Source organism: Sus scrofa, chromosome 14 (genome assembly GCF_054392235.1).
Source record: "Sus scrofa isolate SSC_HxYL_T2T_F1_AM1 chromosome 14, Sscrofa_HxYL_maternal_Yorkshire_Landrace_v2.0, whole genome shotgun sequence".
NCBI lineage: Eukaryota > Metazoa > Chordata > Mammalia > Artiodactyla > Suidae > Sus > Sus scrofa.
The window spans coordinates 136,659,086-136,685,334 of record NC_139396.1 but is presented as its reverse complement, the minus strand read 5'-3'; the positions used below and the strand labels follow the sequence as shown (position 1 = coordinate 136,685,334).

General features: G+C 41.4%; 2 protein-coding genes across 5 annotated transcripts in view; one reads left to right on the top strand and one right to left on the bottom strand.

Moving 5' to 3' along the window:
• The window catches only part of PCGF6 (polycomb group ring finger 6), a 1,082,924-nt gene that overhangs the window by 282,886 nt on the left and 773,789 nt on the right, over positions 1-26,249 (top strand). The gene's annotated exons all lie outside the window — the stretch shown is intronic.
• The window catches only part of CNNM2 (cyclin and CBS domain divalent metal cation transport mediator 2), a 168,058-nt gene that overhangs the window by 54,309 nt on the left and 87,500 nt on the right, over positions 1-26,249 (bottom strand). The window contains exon 2 of one of the 4 annotated variants that reach the window (XR_014826828.1): positions 1,121-1,215. The exons of the other annotated variants lie outside the window; for them this stretch is intronic. The gene's annotated coding sequence lies outside the window, so the exon portion shown is untranslated. The remainder of the gene's footprint in view (positions 1-1,120; positions 1,216-26,249) is intronic. 4 annotated transcript variants of the gene reach the window in all.

Here is a 26,249-nt window from a genome sequence, read left to right as displayed (position 1 = left end):
TGAGAATATCTTCCAAGAATTTTCCTTGTCTTCTTTAACACACAACATGAATTCAGTCTGGAAACTGAAATTCAGATATTCAAATATGATGGTTGGTAAAAAAGAAGGCGAGAGATAGAGAAACTGTACTTGGCTTACAAATGAATGAATGACTGTCCAAAACAACTCAATGTTTGCTTTGCTATTGAAAGATCCTTAAAACACCCCCCAACCCCCCAGACACGCCAATGTTATGTGGAAGTTCTCAGGCCAGGGACCTGTGCCACAGCAGCAACCCAAGCGCTGCCGTGCCAATGCTGGATCCTTAACCCACTGCACCACAAGAGAACTCCAAAACACCTTTTGAGGTATCTGTCCCTTGGTAAAAATGACAACACATCTTAGGCTTTCTGGGAGGAGCTACTACAGCTGCCTGATAAGAATGTCACCTTTGTTCCTGGCAACGTTCAGAGGATCTAGGTCATCCTAGGTCACTAATCCCTCACCAAAAAAGTCAGTTTTAGAGCTCGAGTGTGGGCTATAACCCCAGAGAATATTGTCTGTGACTAAGGGCTGAAACTAAGTTAGACATATCTAGCTTTGGACCCTTTGGTTCTGCTACGCACTAGCTGTGTGACTAAAGACAAGTCATTTACCCTCTGTTGACCTCTCGCTTTAATCATCTGTGAAAGAGATAAATCCTAAGCTTCCTATGAAAAATGAAAAAGTTTGGACTTTAACACAGGACCTGGCACACACAGCAAGTACACAACAAACAATAATGATTACATCCCTGATGAACCTTCTCCTGATTCAGGGAGCTAAAAAAAAAAAAAAAAAAAAAAAAATCACCCCGAGCAAACATGTATAATGCTTTCAATGTCTAGAGAAACAGCATCTTGGGATGGTTGGGAGGATTCAGCTACAAGCAGCTCCTTTTTAAAACAGAGGTTATGGGCATCTAGCGAAGAGCATCATTTACATCCCCTGAGCATGCAACCCTACGCAGGCTTGTTTAGTCTGAGAGGTCTTCGGTATAGCCACTCCACAGCTGGTCCACTCTGCTTCCTTCTCAACACCACACCTTTGCCGCTGGGTGGATTCAAACGGGTTATGGAGATCGTCCTCCCTCCCCTCTCACCTCTAGAAGTAGTTGCTCCCGCTTACTGGATGAGGCAGTGGGGAGGGCGGCCCTTGAAGGAAGCTTGTACAGCCACTGCCTTTGTCATATTTCCTCTGTGAAGAAACAGAAGACTTCAGTTCCTGGGATTGGTTAAGCTCGAGAACAGAGAACTAAGGAACTACTTGGCATTCTCCTAGACTTCTCTCTCTCTCTCTCTGTGCACAGCGCCGTGGCAGCAGAACCATTACCCACTTTCGCAGCTTTATCACGAAACTGGAATGATAGTGAACACAGGTAGCTTGCCACACGCGAGACCTCGAAGGAAGCTGGCACAGAGCAGAGAAAGACGCAGACTGAGGGAACGAGAAGAGGAAAAGCAGGTCAAGAATAAATCATAGACAACCGTGCCAACCCTGACGTCTGCAAAGACACTGCGAAGATGATGACGTTTACAGTCGGAATTGACGTGCGGTCAATACATACGGTCTCCTCTGGGGCTGGTCATGGATTTATTCAACCAACATTTTTTATTGAGCATTCACTACATGCTGGGCATTATATTAGTATAATATAATGGGATTAAAAACAAAAGCACATACAAGGAAGACTAACCTTCACTGTCACGGAACTAGGAGTCTAGTGCAAAAGACAAGGGTGGAAAGTTGTAACACAGCAGACTCTCTTTCAAGGGACCCCCATGTGACACTTTGCTGATTAAGTGACACACTCAGTCTCCCTGTGAATCACACTGACCCAGAGCACAATGAACACTTTTGGCTAGTAAACCTACTATCTCGTACTCTGCATACGCTGCTCCAATAGAGTAAGTAGAATATTTACGAAGAATTGGTTATTTTTGGTCCCAAACCTACTTATGACGCATATGTACCTGATTTTTTAAGTATGTGATTTAAGTATTATAGAAACTGATGAGAATAAAGAGTTGTTGTTTCCGTGGAAACTATGATGAATCCTCTGGAAAGAATCAGTAAAAGCAAGTTGCTTTAAAATAAATAAATCAACCTCAGGAGTTCCTGACATGGTGCATCAGGTGAAGAATCCTACTGCAGCAGCTCAGGTTATTGCAGATGCACAGGTTCAATCCCTGGCCCTGAGCAGTGGGTTAAAGGATCTGGTGTGGCCCCAGCTGCAGCTCGGATTCAAGCCCTGGCACGGGAACTTCCATGTGCCACGAGTGCAACCATAAAAATAAACAAACCTCAAAAACTGATAAAACTGATATTGCATTAGAAGCGAGCAAGAGAATTAGGAAACGTGAGGAAAGAAATCTAAAAAGATTCTGCACTTTGTATTGTTTGTTCAAAAATGCTTTGTGTTTGTTCCACTTGAAAAGAAAATGCAAATTTAGAGAACTGAGAGATGATGTGCTTCAGACACCATTACAGGGAACACACATCAGCGAACCCGCTTTCTAAGAAGAGAGCCTGGTCCTGTATCAGAAGGACGGCAATACTGATTTCCAATGACTGTTGAAATCAATTGATTCAGACACAGAGTATCAACGGTGACTAAACATTAGAGGAAAGGCTGATGAAGAAAATAATTGTCATGTGGTGTCAGAGTATCACTCCATAAAGCACTATGATAATCAGAGAAGGGGGAAAACATATCTTCACAATGGGGACAACTGGTAGCTGCCGCCTCCATCACGTGATTCAACAACATTAACTGAGAACCACCAGACTGTGTGCCACCTCAGAGGACCCATCTGAAGTACAGCTCATCCTCTGTCACCTAGTCTTGCCAAACGTGTTTCATCCTGAATTTGAATCTAAATACCCAGTGCACAGGAAATACAGGAAATAACAGAAATAAGTTAAATGGTATCATGAGAAAACAATCACAGAAAAACCTCAACTGCAGAATACGCTACCAAAGAACGAGCTTCATTTCTTTAAAAAGTCAATACCGGAGTTCCCGTCGTGGCGCAGTGGTTAACGAATCCGACTAGGAACCATGAGGTTGCGGGTTCGGTCCCTGCCCTTGCTCAGTGGGTTAAGGATCCGGTGTTGCCGTGAGCTGTGGTGTAGGTTGCAGACTCGGCTCGGTTCCCACGTTGCTGTGGCTCTGGCGTAGGCTGGCAGCTGCAGCTCCGATTAGACCCCTAGCCTGGGAACCTCCATATGCCGTGGGAGCGGCCCAAGAAATAGCAAAAAGACAAAAAAAAAAAGTCAATACCATTATTTATTTTGTTGGGTGTCATTACAACACCAATTTGACCACGTAAGAAAATATCTATTTTTTAAGAGTTCAAAGGGGGAAGATGACATGTCCTGATATTGCTTTTAGAATATTCTAGCAAAGAAAAATGATAACATATGACAAAATGTTGCTAATTATAGAATGAAGAAAATATGGCAAAATGTTGCTAATTATGGAATGGATGGATATATTGGGGCTCCTTGCCTATTTTCTCTATTTTTATACCTATGTTTATTTAAAACTTGTAAAAAAAAAACATAAAACACTCAAGGTCATGAAAAACTGAGGAGGGTATTATTATAGTTTAACAGGTGCAGTGAACAAACCTTGATCAATTTTTTTTTTTTTTTTTTTTTTTTTTTTTGTCTTTTTGCCTTTTCTCCGGCCGCACTCGCAGCATATGGAGGTTCCCAGGCTAGGGGTCGAATCGGAGCTGTAGCCTCCGGCCTACGCCACAGCCACAGCAACTCGGGATCGGAGCCGTGTCTGCAACTTACACCACGGCTCACAGCAACGCCAGATCCTTAACCCACTGAGCAAGGCCAGGGATTGAACCCGCAACCTCATGGTTCCTAGTCAGATTCATTAACTACTGTGCCACGACGGGAACTCCACCTTGATCAAATTCTTGTTCAAAAAAAACTGTAAGTGACATTTGGGGAAAATGAGAAGTAGAAAAGTCTAAATATGGACTGAGTAATAAAGAATTTGGGGGAACAATAAAATTCTTGGTGATAATGGAATGAGGATTATGAAGAAATAATGCTAAATGTTGCAGGGTGAACTGTCACGATGACTGCTATTTACTTGGAAATAATTAAGGAAAAAGCATTAAGAATTATCAAATTTAGGAATTCCCTTGTGGCTCAGCGGGTTAAGGCAGTCAATGCAGTGGCTCTGGCCACTGCTGTGGCGTGGGTAGGATCCTTTGCCTAGGAACTTCCACATTCTGCGGGTGTAGCCAAAAAAAAAAAAAAAAAAAAATTATCAAATCTAGGAGATAGACTAGTCCAGTGAGTAGTCACATACCTTTCAAGTTTCTGTATTCTTGAATATCTTACTAATCAAAAGTTTTAACGGTTCGTCGAATGGTCGAAAAAAATTTTAAATAATATATTTAAAGTATGCATATAATTTTTCAACTCCATACTTTAGTTAACTTTGTTTTTTTTTTGGTTTTTTTTTTTTTTTTTTTTGTCTTTTTGTTGTTAGAGCCGAACCCGCGACATATCCCAGGCTAGGCATCTAATCGAAGCTATAGCCACTGGCCTATGTCACAGCCACAGCAACTCGGGATCTGAGCCATGTCTGTAATCTACACCACAGCTCATGGCAACGCCGGATCTTGACCCGCTGAGCGAGGCCAGGGATCGAACCTGCAACCTCATGGTTCCTAGTCAGATTTGTTTCTGCTGCACCACTATGGGGACTCCTAGTTAACTTTGTTATTTAGTGAACGAACTAACAGGTAAGAGAGGAGAAAATCCAGATCCTGGGGCATTGATATATATTTAAAACCAGCTCTCTAGAAAAAATCAGCCCTGGTCTGTAGCATTCGCCAGTTTCCACAGCATAGATATCCCTACTATGACCAATTCCAAATTACTAACAAGATGTCATTGAACACAGCATTGGGAAGTGATGGAGTACAACTGGTCTTTCAAGCCAGTAAGAGCTAGTTCCGACACATCACTGAATCCAGATCCTAACAGGATACCAGCCCTAACAGGAGAAAAGGAAAGAAAGTCCTCTGAAAACAAAGAAACAAGGGAAGACAGAGGAGAAAGAGGTTTGAGCACAGAACACAAAGCATGACAGTATCTTCCTTAAAGGATTGTTATGAAGATTAAATAAACTATAAATATTCAACACGGTGCTTGGTATACAAAATAATGACTAACTTTGTAAGCAGCTCCTTCTGTTATTATTATTTTCTAATCTGATGATCCACAGTCTAAAAGGCCATCTTATCTCTTTAAAAAGTCATACGGTGGGTGCTCTAGGGAGGGGAACTGAATGGCTGGACAATTTGCTTTCAGGAGTGGGAGGGAGTTACTTTACGGTTCTGAGCCTTTAAAATTTTGAAAAATGTGAATGTATTACTTATTCAAAACAGAAATGGGGAGTTCCCGTCGTGGCGCAGTGGTTAACGAATCCGACTAGGAACCATGAGGTTGCGGGTTCGGTCCCTGCCCTTGCTCAGTGGGCTAACGATCCGGCGTTGCCGTGAGCTGTGGTGTAGGTTGCAGACGCGGCTCGGATCCCGCGTTGCTGTGGCTCTGGCGTAGGCCGGTGGCTACAGCTCCGATTCAACCCCTAACCTGGGAACCTCCATATGCCGCGGGAGCTCAACCCCTAACCTGGGAACCTCCATATGCCGCGGGAGCGGCCCAAGAAATAGCAACAACAAAAAGACAAAAGACAAAAAAAAAAAAAACAGAAATGAAGGAGTTCCTGCCGTGGCGCTGTGGGTTAAGAATCTGACTGCAGCATCTCAGGTCGCTATGGAGGTGAGGGTTCGATCCTGGCCTGGGAACTTCTGCATGCAGAAGGCACAGCCAAAAAAAAAAAAAAAGAAAGAAAGAAAAGAAAATCTAAAAATTAACAACCACAAACTGGTAAGAAAAGTTCCAAACCATCAGGCCCAGCTGACTTGGTAGAAGTCATAGTTTAACAAGTCTATATTTAACAAATCTTCTCTATGTGGTGAAGTCAGAATCTTGCCTGTCTCAGTACCCATGATAAAATTCACATGAAATTTTCAGTAACATTCAAAATGCTACATTTCACTCAAAAAAATGTTTCACATTCTTGCAACAAATACTTACTGAGCACTTGTCTCTGGGAACACACATGAATAGAATTCTCTCTCCAATTTTAAGGAGTTCCAACTTGGCCTTGGAAATTTTCCTTTACTAAGAACTTATCTAATTGTAGGCACCTATCTTTAGGAAGAAATTACTATTTATATACATGAACAGTAGAAGCAATTCTTACTTAAAAGAATCAATATTTTCTTGTACATTTGCTGGAAAACACATTTTGTTAAATGAATCCTGCTCCGAAACAGTAAGTTAGAGGTGCATCATTCTAGGGAGAAGAAGCCACAGAAAAAGGAGCACATTCACATGATTCTTAGATGATGAGCTGTGCTAAGTCTTAACTCTCAGAAGGACTCCATGCCTCCATTGGCAGAAGTCAAGTGAAGGAGCGGAAGTCAAGAGGGAACTGCAGTCCTTGGACTAAAGCAAGCCCCCCGCAGGTCTCCTCCATCATCAAGGTCAAGGAGAAGTCCTAGAACTCTGTTTCTGGCAAGACTGCTCCCTCGACACCCCCCCCCCCCCGCCCCAATACCCACTCATGTCTGTCTTTGGATCATCAGGACTAATTTCATCAGGCCCTTGATGCCACTCATCACATGATGCCCAGGACTCCAAGACCATCCTTTATTTTTTGCCAGCCTCTCGTGGTTTAGAATGCAAGACAATCCCTTGCCAACCTCTGGGGCTCTCTCTTCTCCAACGGCCTCTGAATTCCAATCTCTTTGACCTCCCTGAAGGTCCACGTTGACCTCAACTCAGTCTCTTCAACTCAGGGAGACTGCCAGGCTCTGGGGAGGCTGCCCCTCCTTGTACTGTGACCTCCATCCAGGTAGCAAGCCGGGACCATCCTAAGGGCTCACCTTCTCTCCAAGATCCTGTCCCTGCATTGCCTGTTGTCCAATGTCTAAAAACCACTAATTCAATACACTCTGTACAGTTTTCTATTTGCTCAAGAGGGTAAATCTAGCCCCTGTTACTACTCCACACAGGCACCAACAGACGTCCCTCTTCTTAAGTTCTTATTTTCCATCCTAACTCAGTCACACTCTTCCAAGGTCACTCCCTTGACCTTGTCATTCGCAATTACCACAAACCCTCATTATCTCCATTCCAAATATCTACCCTCCAACCACCACCTCCATTTTTTTAAAGACTCCTGCTAGGGAGTGATGCAATGGGCTCGGCAGCATCTCTGCAGTGCTGGGATGCAGGTTCAGTCCCTGGCCTGAAACAGTGGGTTAAGGATCAGACATTGCCACAGCTACAGCGTAGGTTGCTACTGGGGCTCAGATCTGATCCCTGGCCCAGGAACTCCATATGCCTCAGGGCGGCCAAAAGATTTTTAAAAAGACACTCCTGCTAACTAGTACTCCAGTTCCAATAATCCTTTGCCTCACTTTCGACCCATCATTTCTACCACCTTCACTTATCTTCTCCCCCAACCAATCTAGCTCTATTTCATTCCACTGTCAATCATTTTAATTAGACCCTCAACTCCCTGGCCCCTCTCACTTCATCTTACTTGCTTGGCTAAAATGACAACTCGGATTAAATTTACTTGTTATCCAAGAAATAGTACATACATATTTTATACTTTTTCTCTTTTCTTGTTAGCTATACTTTTTCTCTTTTCTTGTTAGGGCCACGACTGTGGCACACACAAGTTCCCAGGCTAGGGGTCAAATCGGAGCTGCAGCTGCCGGCCCACACCACAACCACAGCAATGTGGGATCCAAGCCATGTCTGCAACCTACGCCACAGCTCACGGCAATGCTGGATCCTTAACCAGCTGAGTGAGGCCAGGGAAGGAACCCACATCCTTACAGATACTAGGCGGCTCCTTAACCCGCTGAGCCACAACAGGAACTCCCTATTTTGATTTTATTTACCGTCTTCTATTTCACTAGATGGACAGTTCCATGCAGGCAGGGATTCTCATTTGCTTTGTTTATTGCTATATTCCCAAAGCTGCAAACAGTCCCCAATAAGTAGATGACATGTGTTATTTGATTTGTTTAAATAATAAAATTCAATGTTCAAAATGAGTATTCAAATGAAATCACTAAAAGAGAAATGTATCATATCTGGAACATCAAACTGCTTCTTAGTGTAGAAGAGATCATTCTTAAAAAAAGAAATGGGTAACATATATATACTTCCATCCCTATTTTTTTATAACCTCGCTTTAATGATTAGAAAAATGTTAAAAATATGGTTATGACAAGATGGCAAACTACAGTGGGCTCCCAACACAATCTTGGAGATTCCAGAGACAAGTTAATAAAACTGTCACACTAACTTTTATGTTAGGAAAAGCTATGAGAGAAACCTCAGGCAACAGGAAGCAGCCAGGTTTCAGGTGGGACAAGAGGCCTGTGCTAGCCCTGAGCAGGTGCTGTGGAGGAAACCAAGAAGGCAAAGGTTTCTTTAGACGTGTTTCTTTTTCTTTTTTTTTTTTTTTTGCTTTTTAGGGCTGCACCCGTGGCATAAGGAGGTTCCCAGGCTAGGGAGGGGTCCAATCAGAACTACAGCTGCCGGCCTACACCACAGTCACAGCAGCACGGGATCCGAGCCACATCTGCGACCTACACCACAATTCATGGCAACACCAGATCCTTAACCCACTGAGCGAGGCCAGGGATCAAACCTACAACCTCGTGGTTCCTTGTCGGATTTGTTTCCACTGCACCACGATGGGAACTCCTAGGTATATTTCTTTCTCTGTGTTGCCCATGCTCTCTTGGCCCCCACGGCTCACAGTGCTCCCCTGCCCAGGTGGCTCTACCAGCAGAGTGAGGGTGGTACGCTCAAGTGGGCTGAGCTAGGGAGCAGGTCAATACGGGCACAAGCAACGGCAAAGCCCAAGTGTGTCTTCCTCTTCTTCCCCGCCTCCACAGCCAAAGTAAGGGGATGGCTATTGTCAGAGAAAGCTCTCAGAGGCACAGGCTAGTGCCCATGCTTTGCTGAGGAGTCCAGGGGTCCATCAACAGAGGACATGGCTAATGAGCCAGAGAAAACAGATGAACTCATCTTAGGGGCACAACTACTATAGAGAAAAACAAAATTAAAGCACCTATATCAGCCAAAATCAAGTTAAGGGATCAGAATGGATAAGAATAAGTCAGTAAATATCTTCAAAGAGGGACTAGAACTGCGGCATACAGAGGCTTCCAGGCTAGGGGTTGAATCCGAGCTTTAGCCACAGCCACAGCAATTCGGGATCCGACCCACGTCTGCCACCTACACCACAGCAATGCCAGATCTTTAACCCACTGAACAAGGCTAGGGATCGAATCTGTATCCTCATGGATGCTAGTCAGACTCATTTCCACTAAACCATGACGGCAACTCCAAAAACATGTTTTAAAATAAGAAGCAACCAGAATTAACAGTATAAAAATTCTACGAGTCAAGATAAAGAACCCAGTAGCTGGGCTGAAGAGTGACGATCAGGTTAAGAAACTTTCCTAGGAGACATTAGGAAGGGACAAAATGATGGAAAATAGGCAACATTAAGAGAGAGAGGACTGAATACATCTGTGTAATATGAGGCCCAGAGAAACGGGAGGGAAAAACAGAAGCAGAAAGTATTTGAAGAAGAAATAACTGAGATTTCCCAGAAGAAGATCTAAGACCTCGCACTGAAAAAAACTCCATAAGAAGGGAATAGAAGAGGGGGGGAAATTATTAACTAGTCATGGTATAATAAAAAGAAAAAACCAAAAAATCCTCAAGTTTAAAGAAAAAGTAATTCACTTATAAAGGAAAAACAAGAATCAGATTGACTTCAGAGTTCTCAAAAGCAACACTGGTGTGAAGAAGTCAATGGAGTGATGGTTTCAAAAGGTCTGCGAGAAAAAACTTCAAACTTAAAAATAAGAAATACACATTCTGTAATACACTATCAAAACGGGAAGGGTAAGTAACTTATTAAGCTTACAAATGTCTAAATAAGGTATAGGAATTCCCGCCGTGGCTCAGCAGAAATGAATCTGACTAATATCCATGAGGATGCAGGTTTGATCCCGGGCCTCACTCAGTGGATTAAGGATCCAGTGTTGCCTTAAGCTTCGGTATAGGTCACAGACAAGGCTCAGGTCCCACATTGCTGTAGCTGTGGTGTAGGTTGGCAGCTACAGCTTGCATTCAACCCCTAGCCTAGAAACCTCCATATACTGCAGGCACAGCCCTAAAAAAAAAAAAAAAAAAGTAAGTAAGGTACAAAGTGGAGTTCCCACTGTGGTACAGTGGGTTAAGAATCCAACTGCAGTGGCTTGGGTCACTCTGGAGGTGGGAGTTCAATCTCCCACCTGGCAACGTGGGTTCAAGGATCCAGTGTTGCCGCAGCTGCATCACAGGTTAGAGCTGTGGTTCAGATTCAACCCCTGGTACGAGAACTTCTATATGTCATGGGTGCAGCCATGAAAATAAATAAACAAACAAATAAGGTACCAAAAAAAAAAAAAAAACCAGAAAAGTAAGTCCATAGCAATTCCAGAACTAAAATTATTTTAAAAATCAATAATTTGATTGAAGGGAAGATGGGGTCTGGGGGATAGAGAGAAAGACGAATGCTTCTAAGATATTTGTCTTTTTTGAAGTGTGTGTATGGAATACACTTAAAGGCTTAAATTAGAGAAATGTGTTCAAAGGGAACATACACAAGTATATATATTATTAAGAATTAAGGACAAGTACCAAAAGAATAGAAATAGAACATATAACTTTCAAACAGGAAGACTATTTGATATAGTCAACAGATGTTAGGAAAAAAGAAAAAATAAGCCAACAGAAAACTTGAAATTAAATGGCTTAAAAAGTCCAAATACAGAAATATTTTAAGATTGATGTAAATGGATTGAGCTTGCTGCCACTCTCAGAATAACTTCTGAAATGATACAAGTCATGTATGTTCACTGTATGGAAACCACGAGGAAGTAATTTGGAAAACAATTGAGTATAATGAAGAAATTTAAAATCACCAATAAAATTCCACCTTTCAGATAATGTTTTCTACCAAAGTACTACATGTTTTTTCACCAAAAAAAAACCCCATTTTGCACTTACGACTTGAAAATCTTTTGTGTCTCAATCAACATAGAACCTTATCATGATTTGCAACGGGAAAAATATAGTTCTATATTATATCACCGTAATTGTTAGCTAGCCAATCTAATTTCTGTAGGTTAGATATTCCAGTTGTTTCCCCTGTTCCATCTTTCATATAGCGTTTGGTACTTCCTCCTGGGAAAACTACCCTCTCCTGACCACCACCACCATCACCTCCACAGGATTAGGAGGAGATCCACAGAGTTGTGTGTGTTAAACCAGCCCTCTCCATCACGTGGCTCTCCTTCTCTACTGGGTAACGCAACTCTCATCCCCATCCTCAAAGCCTGAAATATTTCCCATCTTTAAACCCAAAAAAACCTTCCTAGACCCTCTGTCTCTTTCCTGCCATCATTCCATTTCTCTACTGCTCTTTATAGCAAAACCCTTAACCCCTTAGTGTCTCCATTCACTGTCTCCACTTCCTCATCCCTCATGGTCTACTCAGTATGCTCCAAATTCATCCTACGCATGAAGATCTCCAATTACCTCTCATCTGGATAAATCCAAGTTCAATCCTTCACCCTCATCTTATTCAATTTTTGATTACTCCTTTCCTGAAACCAATCTCTTTCACTTTGCTTACACCACACTGCCCTGGTTTTTCTCCTTAATGGCCACTCCATCTTCACCTCCCCTGCTGCGCTCATTCCCCCGACCTCCAGGAGACAGGGCCCTTGATCTTCATTCTTGGATCTCTTCTCTACACTTAGTCACTTGAATTATCTCAAAGTCTTACGTTTCAGTCATATGCTGACCATCCTTACTTGGTCTCCATCCAGATCACTCCTCTGAATGCCTGATTTATATACCCAGTTGCTGACCTAACATCTCCACCAGGCTGTCTACCAAGTACCTGCAACTTTGCTTCTCTAAATCTATTCTTCCTTTAGAGGGAGAAGGGAGGTATCAACATTCACCCAGTTGCCCAAGCCAAAAACCTAGGCTTCATCCTTAACTTTCCTCTCACTTCTAATCCTCTGAAAAATACCCAGAATTTGACCTTCTCTCACTACCCTACCCACTCCCTTGGTCCAAGCCACTATCTCTTACCTGAGTTGCAACAGCTTTCCAACTGATCTCTCTGCCTTTCTCTTGCTCTCTACGGTAAACTCTTTGCAGAAGAGCCAAAGTAATCTTTTTGAAGTTCACTATGATTCTGTCACACCTCTACTCAAAACCTTCCAAGAACACCCCATCACACTTAGAGCAAAAATAAACCCTCACCATGACCTGCAAGGCCTTACTGATCCCAGCTGATCTTTGCTGTCTCATCTCCCAGCACTCCTGGCCTGGCTTACTTTTCTCTAGACACTTCCTGCTGTTCCTTAAATGTGCCCGACATACTCCTGTTTAAGGATCTTTGCTCCCCTGCTCCCACCTGTGGCCCACTCTTCTCTAGATTTTCATGTTTCTTACTCCCCATTTCATTCAGGTCTCTGCTCAGATGTCGCCTCCTCCAAGAGGTCTTCCCTGACCATCTTACCTAAAATAGCTCCCCCCGCCCCCAAGTCAAACGCTTTCTGTGCCATAAGTAGCACTTAGCATTATTGGATATTTTATTTCAGATTTATTTGATTAGTCTGCATCCCAATTAGATTCAGACTGCACAAACCTAGGGATGTTATCCTAGTGACACTGTATCCTCCATGCCTGGAACACTGTCTGACACATAGTAAGCCCCCGATTTTTGAGTAATACTGATTGCACATTCTCAGCCACCCATCTTCATGCATTTGTCTAGTAAGGGCTAATAATCCATCTTTTCCTACCCCTGAAAAAATCAAGAGTTCCAGACAAGAATAATGTAGGAAAAAATGTGTTATTACAAAATATTTCAGATAAATAGAGTATAAAAGAAAACAAATATCCATGTATCTGTCATCCAGTTTAAGGAATAAGACATTACAGGAGTTCCCGCTGTGGCTCAGCGGAAACAAATCCGACAAAGAACCATGAGGTTGTGGGTGTGATCCCCGGCCTCGCTCAGTGGGTTAAGGATCTGGCGTTAACTGCCGTGAGCTGTGGTGTAGGTTGAAAGCAAGGCTTGGACCTGGCGTTGCTGTGGCTGTGGTGTATGCCAGCAGCTATAGCTCCAATTAGACCCCGAGCCCAAGAACCTCTATGTGCCTCGGGTGGTGGCCCTAAAAAAACAAAAAAGGAAAAAGTAATAAGCTATTATAAATATAAATGAGCCCATGACCACCCACTCCACTGAGGCACCTTAATATCAGGTTTGAAGAAAACCTAAAGGGGAGAACAGCGTTTTTTGGTTCACCCATTTTTTTTTTTAACCCGCTTTTCTAAAAACTGAAAGTAAAACTAGTTTACAAAAATACTATAAGTACTTAAACAAACAAACAAAAACCCAACTCCCTGTTGCAGTGAGACTGGGGGGTTTGAATGGAGAAAAGAAAGAAAGGGACAAAATACCAGGGAGGTGGGCAGAAAGAAGCAGAGACCAGGTGGGGTACTCACAGCGACACCAAGGGGAGCAGTAAGGGCAGAGCAAGGCAACATCAGGAGCTAGGTGCTAGCTTCCTCCTGGACCTATGATTACAGAATGACTGCAAACGGCGCTTGGCTGAGGGATCAGGATCCAGCTGGGTACACACCACAGACACATCAGACAACACCAATGTAAGCACGGTTTGGCACCGCAGCACCTGTCAAAGTTGGTAAGTCAATGTTCCATACGACAGAGGGGAAGCGAGCTGGCAGCTCAGAGCTTAAGTGGAGGAAGAGATGGAAAACGTTTAATGAGAATACTTTAAGGATTTAACAGAGTTCAACTGGAAACTCCATGACCCATTAAAAATAGATCTTTGAGATCTTTGTCACCAAAGAGCAGTAGCATCAGTAATCCAACAGAACAATTCCATACGTAATCAAATTTCTAACATACCTAATAGTGTCTAACACTTTTCAGCCACAAAAGCCACTGGCTCCACAGAGAATATCTGACTCCTCGAGTGGAGGCGGAGGGGATCTATCAGGATGGGACTGGAACATCTTGTTTTTGCCAGAAAGTCTAGAAAGGAGCCCGTTTAAAAGGTCAAATGGCAACCTGACCATTAATTCTGTGAAAATTCATGAGTCTTAATGGTACTCAAAAGGGGAGAGAGAAATCTTATGAGCTAAATATAGGGTACCTGTGGTGAAGAGGGCAAGCAGAAGTTAAAATCCAGCCAGGCTTAGCTAGCTGAACCTTGGGTCTTGACCTGGGGCCTTTTGTAATTATTTCATCTACCTAGAGGAACACCTTTTTTTTTTTTTTTTTAATTCAGACAAAAGGTACTGTTTGTGCTAGAGATTGTCCTAGGATTAGGTGTATGTGAGTTTCCAATAATACTCATTTAAAAATATTATGTGCCAATCAACTGAAATCACTACCTCTGACAGCTGGATCAAGTTCTATCATGCAAACTGAACAGGAAAGATGCAGTTTGGGTAGGGTCTGCAGAACCCTGTCATTTCTAAAGCAGATAAGAGACTCTGGTCAAAAATGAGTAAGTACAACATACAAAAAGAGGCTCAGGCTTGGACAGTCCCTTATCATAAAGGCATTTCGACCAATAAAACAAAGCCTGGAATTACGGACCCAGACCTATACCTCCCATCTAAAAGCCTAGAACATAGCCAAAATGGTAGTTTTGTAGGTCCCTGAATGTGCTCAGAAGGGTAGTAAATCTGTAATCCCTGAAGGAAGTGACAGTGGTATTTTTGTATAAGTTGGATTTATACAAGGGTAGCAGTAACGTTTTACCATTATGCTCATTAACGTATGCTCTTAGAATGTTTAACATTCTTCAAGAGTCTATGGCTTCTTAAAGTCTTATCCTGGAGTTCCTCTCATGGCGCAGTGGTTTACAAATCCGACTAGGAACCATGAGGTTGCGGGTTCGATCCCTGGCCTTGCTCAGTGGGTTAACAATCCGGTGTTGCCGTGAGCTGTGGTGTGGGTCGCAGACGAAGCTCGCATCCTGCATCGCTGTGGCTGTGGCAGAGGCCGGCGACTATGGCTCCAATTGGACCCCTAGCCTGGGAACCTCCATATGCCACAGGAGCAGCCCAAGAAATGGCAAAAAAAAAAAAAAAAAAGTCTTAAGACTTATTTATTGCAAGTTTTAAGTACTTGAGGAAATTAGATACATTTTAAAGTATTGTTTGAAATGTTTAAGGAACTCTAATCAAGTCTGTAAATGGTACTAATACAAGAATTTCACATGTTTAATAGCCATTTGAGCATCTCAAAAAACCTAACATATGTGTTTTTAATAACATACATTTAATGGACGTTTACTGGATTTATTATATTTGAGGTTGTGTTCTAAAGGTTTAAAGAAAAATGGGCTTATAAAAATCAATTTCAATAAGCTCAACTCGGACTAAGGAGTAAGTTACTCAAGGGTTGCCTGGCACAGTAGAACCAGAGATCCTACATTCCACTCTTGCCCTCTCCCCCACTTCAGGCAAGTTCCTTGAATTTCTGTGCCTCGAGGTCTTCGTTTGTCAAACAAAATAATAACTGCACCTGCATCAAAAGTCCTTTTGAGGATTTGAGTTAATACATATAAAGCACTTGAACAGAGACAATTTCCAAGTGCTCTGCAAATGTCAGCGATAGTTATCATCATCGATTGCTACAACCTGATAAGACTATGAAGACCTTGAGGACAAGGACAATGTCTTATTTGTCTCTATATTCCTACCATCTAGCACAGTACCTGGTACCCAACAGGTACTCAATAAATATTGCCTGAATTTAACTGACTAATCTAAAATTCTAGGGAGCTCCCTGGTGGCCTAGCAGGAGAGGATTCAGCATTGTCACTGCTGTGGCTCAGCTTTGAACCCCAGCCCAGAAACTTCCACATGCTGCAAGCATAACCAAAAAAAAAAGACCTCAAATTTTATTCAGTCAAAAAACATTGTTTGTTGAAAGAGTTTGTGTGTTTTTTGTTTTGTTTTGTTTTTTAATTTATTCTGGGTCTCTCGAGGTCCAACTTATATTAAGAGAGTTCAACTGGGATCAGATAGTAATAGTTGATTAACACCTAGACCCTCAATCTAGAATTACACAGATTCGAGAGACTGAGATTCCCCCCAACCAATAAATTTAATCTAAGAGTTCACTGTAGAATTAATTACTTTAACATTTTCCAAACACCAAAACTTGCGTCTGAATTCAAGTACAATGCAGCCTTAACCCATTCAATTCGGGGCACCCTTTTTTTTTTATTTTCCATTGCTCTCAGATTTTCCAGCAGTTTAGTCTCATTTGGGTTAATTACCAGTACTCTAGATGGAAAATTTTCCTGGTAGGTTGTTCCATTCATAGCCATTTAGAAAGCGCTGCTTGCGTCAGACTCTGTTTTCTGCTTGGATAAAGGGGGCTGTTACTTCAAACCCCAATTCTTCTTGGCATCCCACAGTCACACTCCATCAAGTACACCCTGTGCTTGCTTTCTGCTAATGACTTTTCAAAGCCCAATGTTTTATCTAACCCACCAAGTTAGCAGATTTACCTTTCCTTAGAATACTGATTAGGGCCAAAGAGGCTATAATTCCATCAACAGCCATCACATGACTACAGTAATAGTAACAACAATTCACAATTATTGAAGGCCTGTGAATGCCAGGCACTGTGTCTGTGGATCTCATAATTATCCAACAAACCCAAGAAGACGATTTCAATTCCACTTTATAAATCACAACACCAAGACGTAAGAAGGCTAACATTCCCCAGCATTTTTTTTTTTTTTGGTCTTTTCTAGGGCTGCTTCCCGCGGCACATGGAGGTTCCCAGGCTAGGGGTCGAATCGGAGCTGTAGCCACCAGCCTGTGCCAGAGCCACAGCAACGTCAGATCCAAGCCGAGTCTGCAACCTACACCACAGCTCACGGCAACGCTGGATCCTTAACCCACTGAGCCAGGCCAGGGATCGAACCCGCAACCTCATGGTTCCTAGTCAGATTCGTTAACCACTGCGTCACAACGAGAACTCCAAACATTCCCTAGCTTTCTGTGCTCCCTTCAAAGGACTCTAAATCGATTACCCAGAACAGTTTCCTCATACAGAATACAGCCTGCTGAACTACTGTCCTCATTTTCTAAGAAATTGAAGGTCAAAAGTTTTATAGCTAAAACCCATGTAGACAAACCTGAATTCCAGTTGATTCCAAAATCCATACTGTTGATTATTGCGCTCTGCCACCTATACAACTGAATACGCCGTTCATAGAACTCATGTTCCCCTCTCAGCTAAGGAATCAAAAACCTGCCGCCAAAGGTCTGTTTTGTGTTACACTTCTCTTGTTAGGTTTGAAGAAAGAGGTGGAAAGAAAAAAGAAGGAAGGGAAGGCTATGGTAACTTCTTAAATATGAGTTTAAAACCCTTCGGAGAAAAACTGCACACTATATCAAACTGGCTGGCATCACAGTGAAATATCATTAAGAACTGAACCCTTTCCAGAACATTCTCCAGTGTCTTCAGAACTTCAGTAAACTGTTTTGCTTCCAGGTCAATAAGTTCAACCATTTCTGCAATTCAACTCAAGATTTTCTTAAAAATAGAATCATCAGAGTTCTCCTGGGGCTCAGTGGGTTAAGAATCCGCTGTTGTCACTGCTGTGGTGTGGGTTCCCTCCCTGGCCCAGAACTTCCATGTGCTAAAGGTACAGCCAAAAAAGCAAACAAACAAACAACAACAACAACAAAAAAATGGATTTGTCAGGTCATCTGTCTTTTCTCTCAAAACCCAATTATAGCAGATTATTCCGTGACATGTATCACACAGTGGTCCACTCAGCTCAGTTCTGATGGATGAACTTGTACTCATTTTTAAAAGTTTATACTCTGTAATTATCAGTAAAAAGTATTTTAAAAATTCAACCTAGTAGTGAATTTCAATTTAACCCTTTAAAAATTTAGTTTTTTTTTTTTTTTTTTTGTCTTTTTAGGGCTGTACTCGCAGCATATGGAGGTCCCCAGGCTAGCGGTAGGATGGGAGCTGCAGCTGCTGGCCTATACCACAGCCACAGCAACGTGGGATCCAAGCTGCGTCTGTGACCTATACTACAGGTCACGGAAACACCGGATCCTTAACCCTCTGAGCGAGGCCTGGGATGGAACCTGCATCCTTATGGATTCTAGTCAGATTCGTTTCTACCAAGCCATGACGGGATCTCCCCAGTTAAACTATTTCTTTTTTTTTTTTTTTTTTTTTTTATTTTCCCACTGTACAGCAAGGGGGTCAGGTTATCCTATTTCTTAATGACTAGCAAGGTTCGTGTGTGTGTGTGTGTGTGTGTGTGTGTTGGTTTTGTTTATATACTTGTTTTGTTTTTTCAAATGAGCTTGGAATTTAAAATGGGAATTCGAGGAGCACTCATGCACTATTTAGAAATTCTCATACTGGAGTTCCCGTCGTGGCGCAGTGGTTAACTAATCCGACTAGGAACCATGAGGTTGCGGGTTCGGTCCCTGCCCTTGCTCAGTGGGTTAACGATCCAGCGTTGCCGTGAGCTGTGGTGTAGGTTGCAGACGCGGCTCGGATCCTGAGTTGCTGTGGCTCTGGCGTAGGCCGGTGGCTACAGCTCTGATTCGACCCCTAGCCTGGGAACCTCCATATGCCGCGGGAGCGGCCCAAGAAATAGCAACAACAACAACAACAAAAGACAAAAAGACACACACACACACACAAAAAAAGAAATTCTCATACTTTCACTGAGCTCAATAATTTATCTTTAACAACTAGAAAATTGTATTATTAAATACTCCTGATCTGAAACCTATAGCTATACATTGTAATCTAATCTTACACAAAAGTACAAAAGTATCCTCAATGTTGCAGCTTAAAGATGTTTACAAAATTGAGCCCAAATAATGTCCTAATCATATAAATTACTATCTCCTTAATTAAGGACCGAGATAAAATTTACTAAATATCTTAGATATTTTCTATTAGTAGTATAAATTAATCTACAACAATATTCTATTAGAGAATGTTTAAAAATAGACGAGAGGTTTATCTTAATTTGATTCGTACTGCATAAAACTGCTTTCCAGAAGAGTACAAGTATTTTTTTCTATACCCTTCACACCGGACGTCAATCTCTGCATTTCATTTTTAATGAAATGTGTACAATATGATGCCTTAGTTGATTATGATTTTAGATTTAACAGAGCTTCATGATTTTGACTACTGGTATTTCTTCTGTTGACATCTTCTGTATTTTTCTACTGGCTTGTTCATCCTTTTAAATTTTTATTTAAAACCTCTTGGTAAATTAAATATTTTGTGCTATCATTTGTTTTGCAAATACGTACCCCAATCTGTGGCTGCTTTTGAACATAGTTTATGAATTGAAGCCAAATCTACCAATCTTTTTCTTCATGAATTCTGGGTTTTGTGTAATCTTAGAGAGGCCTTCTTCCCAAGCAAAAGTATAAAAATAATGGATTCTCCTACAGTTGATCCATCTGTAATTTGTTCTGGCCCAAGAAGTGGCCACCTCCTTCTTCGAATGTCCTACATACTCTTAAATTGTAAAATTCTAAGACAGATTGATCAAAAAGTTAGTGTGCACCACATTCGTATTTTTCATGATTTTAAAAAATTTAGATTCCACCCTCACTACTCACTAGCTATCTGTTTTTCCAAACAAGTCATCCTCTTAACTATGTTAGAAATCCTTTTCCAACCCACTTATGTTTTTCCTATATTACTGTATCCAAAACGGAAACGAATATTTCAGATGTAGTGAAAGATTTTATTTTATTATTTATTTATTTATTTATTTTATTTTTTTGTCTTTTCTAGGGCCGCTCCTGTGGCACATGGAGGTTCCCAGGCTAGGGGTCGAATCGGAGCTGTAGCCACCAGCCTACACTGGATCTGAGCCACGTCTGTGACCTACACCACAGCTCACGGCAACACCAGATCCTTAACCCACTGAGCAAGGGCAGGGATCGAACCCGCAACGTCATGGTTCCTAGTCGAGTTCGTTAACCACTGTGCCATGACGGAAACTCCATGAAAGATTTTAAAACACAACCAAGATGGTGGCTGTAAAGTTTATTTCATAACAATGCCCAGTACTTTACCCAAACTGTACTGAATCACTCTTTTTTTAAATTTATTTATTAATTTTTTTTGCTTTTTAGGGCCACACTCACGGCACAGGGAGATTCCCAGGCTAGGGGGCAAATCGGCATTGTAGCCGCCGGCCTATGCCACAGCCACAGCAACTAGGGATCTGAGCCGTGTCTGTGATCTACACCACAGCTCATGGCAATACCAGATCCTTAACCCACTGAGCAAGGCCAGGGATCGAACCCGCATCCTCATGGATCCTAGTCGGGTTTGTTAACCACTGAGCCATGAAGGGAATTTTAAGTACTGAATCATTGTTTTCAGAACGTGGTTTATAATAAATCTCAGCTCTTTTTCTCAAACAAAACATATATACTTTATCCTTGTACAAGGAATCTTCTGTCAGGAGTGGGATCACTCATGTAAGCACATAAAAAAATTTTTTTAACATTATCAATGATACTTAGGAAACTATAACATAAAATCTCTCCTACATTGCTGGTAGAAATGTTAATTACTTTAACTTCACTGGGGGGCAACTTGGCCAGATCCACCAAAATTGCAAAGGCAGATATCCCTTGATTCCAACATTTCTAGAAGCCATTCTATAGGTAAATTTACACAAGTGTAGAGTATTTTGGTCCATTGTTAATAGTGGTAACAGTTTGGAAGCAACTTAAATATATCCATTAACAGGAGAGAAATCAATTATGATACACCCATACAGTAAATACCGTGCAGCCATAAGAAAAGAAAGAGGAAGGTTTTTCCACCTACCAATATAAAACTATCGTTAAGACATAGATTATCACTTGTATGTGGAATCTTAAAAAAATGATACAAATGAACTTACTTATAAAACAAAAACAGACTCAGACTTTGAAACCAAACTTACAGTTACCAAAAGGGAAATGTAGGGAGGGATAAATTAGGAATTTAGGATCAACATATACATACCACTATGTATAAAAGAGTCAACAAGGACCTACTATATAGCACAGGGAACTATATGCAATATCCTGTAATAACCTATATGGGAAAAGAATCTGAAAAAGAAGGGGTACGTATATATGTACAACTGAATCACTTTGCTATACACCCAAAACAATAGTATAAACCACCTATACTACGATATAAAACAAAAATTTCAAAAGACACAGTGGTGGGGGAGAGAAGCAAGGCATAGAAATATGCATACAGGAGCTCCTATTGTGGCTCAGTGGTAACAAATCCAACTAGGATCCATGAGGATGTAGGTTTGATCCCTGGCCTCACTCAGTGGGTTAAGGATCAGGCGCTGGCCTGAGCTATGTTGTAGGTCGCCAACTTAGCTTGGATCCTGCGTTGTTGTGGCTGTGGCATAGGCCTACAGCTGCAATTCTGCTTCAAAACCCAGCCTGGGAACTTCAGTATGCCACAGGTGCGGCCCTTAAAAAAAAAAAAGAAAAGAAAAGAAATACAAATGCATACAACATGATTATCAAATATAATAAAAAAAGGGAAAAAATAGACACTTTCTTGCATTCTGGAAGGATACATAAGAATAACATCTTTGTCTTCAGGTAGAGTATTAGTAGCAGGGGTAGGGATTTCACAATACACGTTTTTGCACTTTATAAAGACATACAGGGAACCCTTGAATAACACAGGTCCACTTATATGTGAGTTTTTTTTTCACGAAACACATACTACACGAGCTAGAGATGGCTGAGATCTGTAAAATGTGGAACTAGGGATATGGAAGGTGACCCTAAAATTAAATGCAGCATTACCTCTTTGAGAGAGTAAATCATTTACCAGATAGCCCAGACACACACACAAAGATTTCTCAACATCACTCATTATTAGAGAAATGCAAATCAAAACTACAATGAGATAGCACCTCACACCAGTTGTAATGGCCTCCCACACATCAAAAAGTCTACCAATAGTAAATGCTGGAGAGGGTGGAAACCTCTCCTACATTGTTGGTCAGAATATAAATTGGTACAACTACTATGGAGAACAGTATAGATAACCATATAGAGAACAGTTTTTAACTTTCAAAATTAAAAGCAGAACTACCGTATCATCCAGCAATTCCACTCCTGGGCATATACTCATAGAAAACCGTAATTCACAGAGACACAAGCAGCCCAGTATTCACTGCAATGCTATTTACAAGAGCCAAGATGTGGAAGCAACCTAAATGTCCATCGACAGAGGAATGGAGAAAGAAGATCTGGGTACATATATACAATGGAATACTACTCAGCCATACAAAAGAACAAAATAATACCATTTGCAGCAACATGGATGGACCTAGAGATTATACACTAAGTGAATTAAGTCAGAGAAAGACCAAATCTCAAATGAGATCACTAAATCTGGGATCTAATAGAAGTGATACAAAAGAACTCATTTACAAAACAGAAATAGACTCAAAGATTTTGAAACCAAACTTATGGTTACCAAAGGAGAAACGTTAGGGGGAGGGATAAATTAGTAGCTTGGGATTGGCACATGTACACTACTATATACAAAATCAGTAAGTAAACAGGGACAGGGAAATCTATTCAATACTGCATGGCACAGGTAAATCTACTCAATAATCTGTGATACCTATATGGGTATCATATGGGGAAAGGATCTGAAAAAGAATGTATAACCGATTCACTTTGCTGTAGACCTGAAACTAACACATTGTAGGCCAACTATACGCAGGTAAAAGAAATTTACTGGTTGTTTTTTATTTATTTATTTTTGGTCTTTTTGCCTTTTCTAGGGCCGATTCCCATGGCATATGGAGGTTCCCAAGCTAGGGGTCGAATCAGAGCTACAGCTGCCAGCCTACACCACAGCCACAGCAATGCCAGATCCGAGTCACGTCTGCGACCTACATCTCAGCTCAGAGCAATGCCGGATCCTTAACCCACTGAGCAAGGCCAGGGATCAAACCTGCAACCTCATGGTTCCTAGTCGGGTTCGTTAACCACTGAGCCACGACGGGAATGCCCTGGTGGTTTTTTTAAATGTTTTTCAACTTATTTTCACCTGAAAATCATACTTTGTAGTCTTTTCCTTTAATTCTCACACTTTTCATAACATATCCTTTGCTTAAAATAGCTGATTTTACTTTGCCAATGGTTATGAAATGGTTTTACATGAGCAAATATTATCTATCTTGCATGTGCCAAGCACTGTGCTCAACGTTAAGATAAAGATGTGCAGCCTCCGCTTAAAGTTATGTCAGTATTATAAATTTTTTGCCAAAACAAAAAATTTTTCCTTGATTACAAAAAAATAGGCTTATTGCTTTGAAAAAAAAGACAATGGAAAATATCAAATGAAAATCCTACTGTCAAGAAACAATGATTATTACCATTTCATGTTTGTCTTTCCAGAGTTTTCATTTTAGATTTATCTTAAGAGAGTTCCCTGGTGGCCTAATGATTAGGACTTAGTGCTTTCACCACTGCAGCCTGGATTCAATTCCTGCTCTGGGAACCAAAATCCCACATCAAGCTGCTGTACACTGCAGCCAAAAAAAACCAAAAAACCAAACATCTTCAGTCATCCAGATACATCTTTTTTAAAAAAGTGGGGATCCTATTATACATATTATTTGGCAATGTATATTTTCAGTTGAAGAGTACATATGAACATTTCCCTATATTATTCAATACAATATTGGAGCAAGTATTTTTTTTGTTTTTGTCTTTTCTAGGGTCACACCTGCAGCACATGGAGGTTCCTAGACTAGGGGTCCAATTGGAGCTGTAGCCACCGGCCTACGCCACAGCCACAGCAACTCAGGATCCAAGCCACGTCTTCGACCTATACCACAGCTCACGGCAACAAGGGATCCTTACCCACTGAGCGAGGCCAGGGATCAAACCCACCTCATGGTTCCTAGTCAGATTCGTTAACCGCTAAGCCACGACGGGAACTCTGGAATAAGTTTTAAATTGTTTAAAATCAAAGTAATATGTATACAATTAGAAATTCCCCTACTTAACTCTTCCAAAATGTTACAAGGTTTTTGGGGGGTTTTTTAAGTTTTTTTTTTTTTTTTGGTAATTATTTCCAGCTCTCTCATGTTTCTACCATTGTTTGGAAATTTTATACGATTTTAATAAAATTTGGGACATTTCATGAGATCCTTGTACTGCAAGTCTCTACGTACTGGTTTTTTTTTTTTTTTTTTTTTCCCACTGTACAGCAAGGGGGTCAGGTCATCCTTAGATGTATACATTGCAGTTACAGTTTTTTCCCCCACCCTTTCTTCTGTTGCGACATGAGTATCTAGACATAGTTCTCAATGCTATTCAGCAGGATCTCCTTGTAAATCTATTCTAGGTTGTTCTGATAAGCCCCAGCTCCCGATCCCTCCCACTCCCTCCCCCTCCCATCAGGCAACCACAAGTCTCTTCTCCAAGTCCATGATTTTCTTTTCTGAGGAGATGTTCATTTGTGCTGGATATTAGATTCCAGTTATAAGTGATATCATATGGTATTTGTCTTTGTCTTTCTGGCTCATTTCACTCAGTATGAGATTCTCTAGTTCCATCCATGTTGCTGCAAATGGCATGATGTCATCCTTTTTTATGGCTGAGTAGTATTCCATTGTGTATATATACCACATCTTCCGAATCCAGTCATCTGTCGATGGACATTTGGGTTGTTTCCACGTCCTGGCTATTGTGAATAGTGCTGCAATGAACATGCGGGTGCATGCGTCTCTTTTAAGTAGAGCTTTGTCCGGATAGATGCCCAAGAGTGGGATTGCAGGGTCATATGGAAGTTCTATGTATAGATTTCTAAGGTATCTCCAAACTGTTCTCCATAGTGGCTGTACCAGTTTACATTCCCACCAGCAGTGCAGGAGGGTTCCCTTTTCTCCACAGCCCCTCCAGCACTTGTTATTTGTGGATTTATTAATGATGGCCATTCTGACTGGTGTGAGGTGGTATCTCATGGTAGTTTTGATTTGCATTTCTCTTATAATCAGCGATGTTGAGCATTTTTTCCATGTGTTTGTTGGCCATCTGTATATCTTCTTTGGAGAAATGTCTATTCAGGTCTTTTGCCCATTTTTCCATTGATTGATTGGTTTTTTTTGCTGTTGGGTTGTATAAGTTGTTTATATATTCTAGAGATTAAGCCCTTGTCAGTTGCATCATTTGAAACTATTTTCTCCCATTCTGTAAGTTGTCTTTTTGTTTTCTTTTTGGTTTCCTTTGCTGTGCAAAAGCTTTTCAGTTTGAGGAGGTCCCATGGGTTTATTTGTGCTCTAATTTCTATTGCTTTGGGAGACTGACCTGAGAAAATATTCATGATGTTGATGTCAGAGAGTGTTTTGACTATGTTTTCTTCTAGGAGTTTGATGGTGTCCTATCGTATATTTAAGTCTTTCAGCCATTTGGAGTTTATTTTTGTGCATGGTGTGAGGGTGTGTTCTAGTTTCATTGCTTTGCATGCAACTGTACTGGGTTTCTTTTTTAAGGAGGGAGGAGCTTAAATTAAATCTCCTCTGTTTGCATGCAAAAGCTGTAAAAGCGAGATTGATGCAAGTGTGCTATGGTTACGCACAATAAACACCTCAAGATGCATGGCTGTAAACGTATAAGTTTCCCAAGTGGCAAACTGCTCCATTCACTACTTCTTGACCTAGCCCTTTATAGTCACAGCCTTCGGAGTTCAGCTCGCTGGGCATCCGTGTTGTCACCTCCCATCTCTAGACCTCCCTTCTCCCTATGCACTTGCAGTAGGTGTACATTCTTCATTGGTTACCTTCGCGACCTCCATTTTCTTTTCCATCTGCTGCACAAGTGTCCACTTGCTTACTGCTCTTAAGATAATGACATGGGCACTCCCTTTCTATTTAGCTCTCTTCCTTTTCCCTCTCAACTTCTAT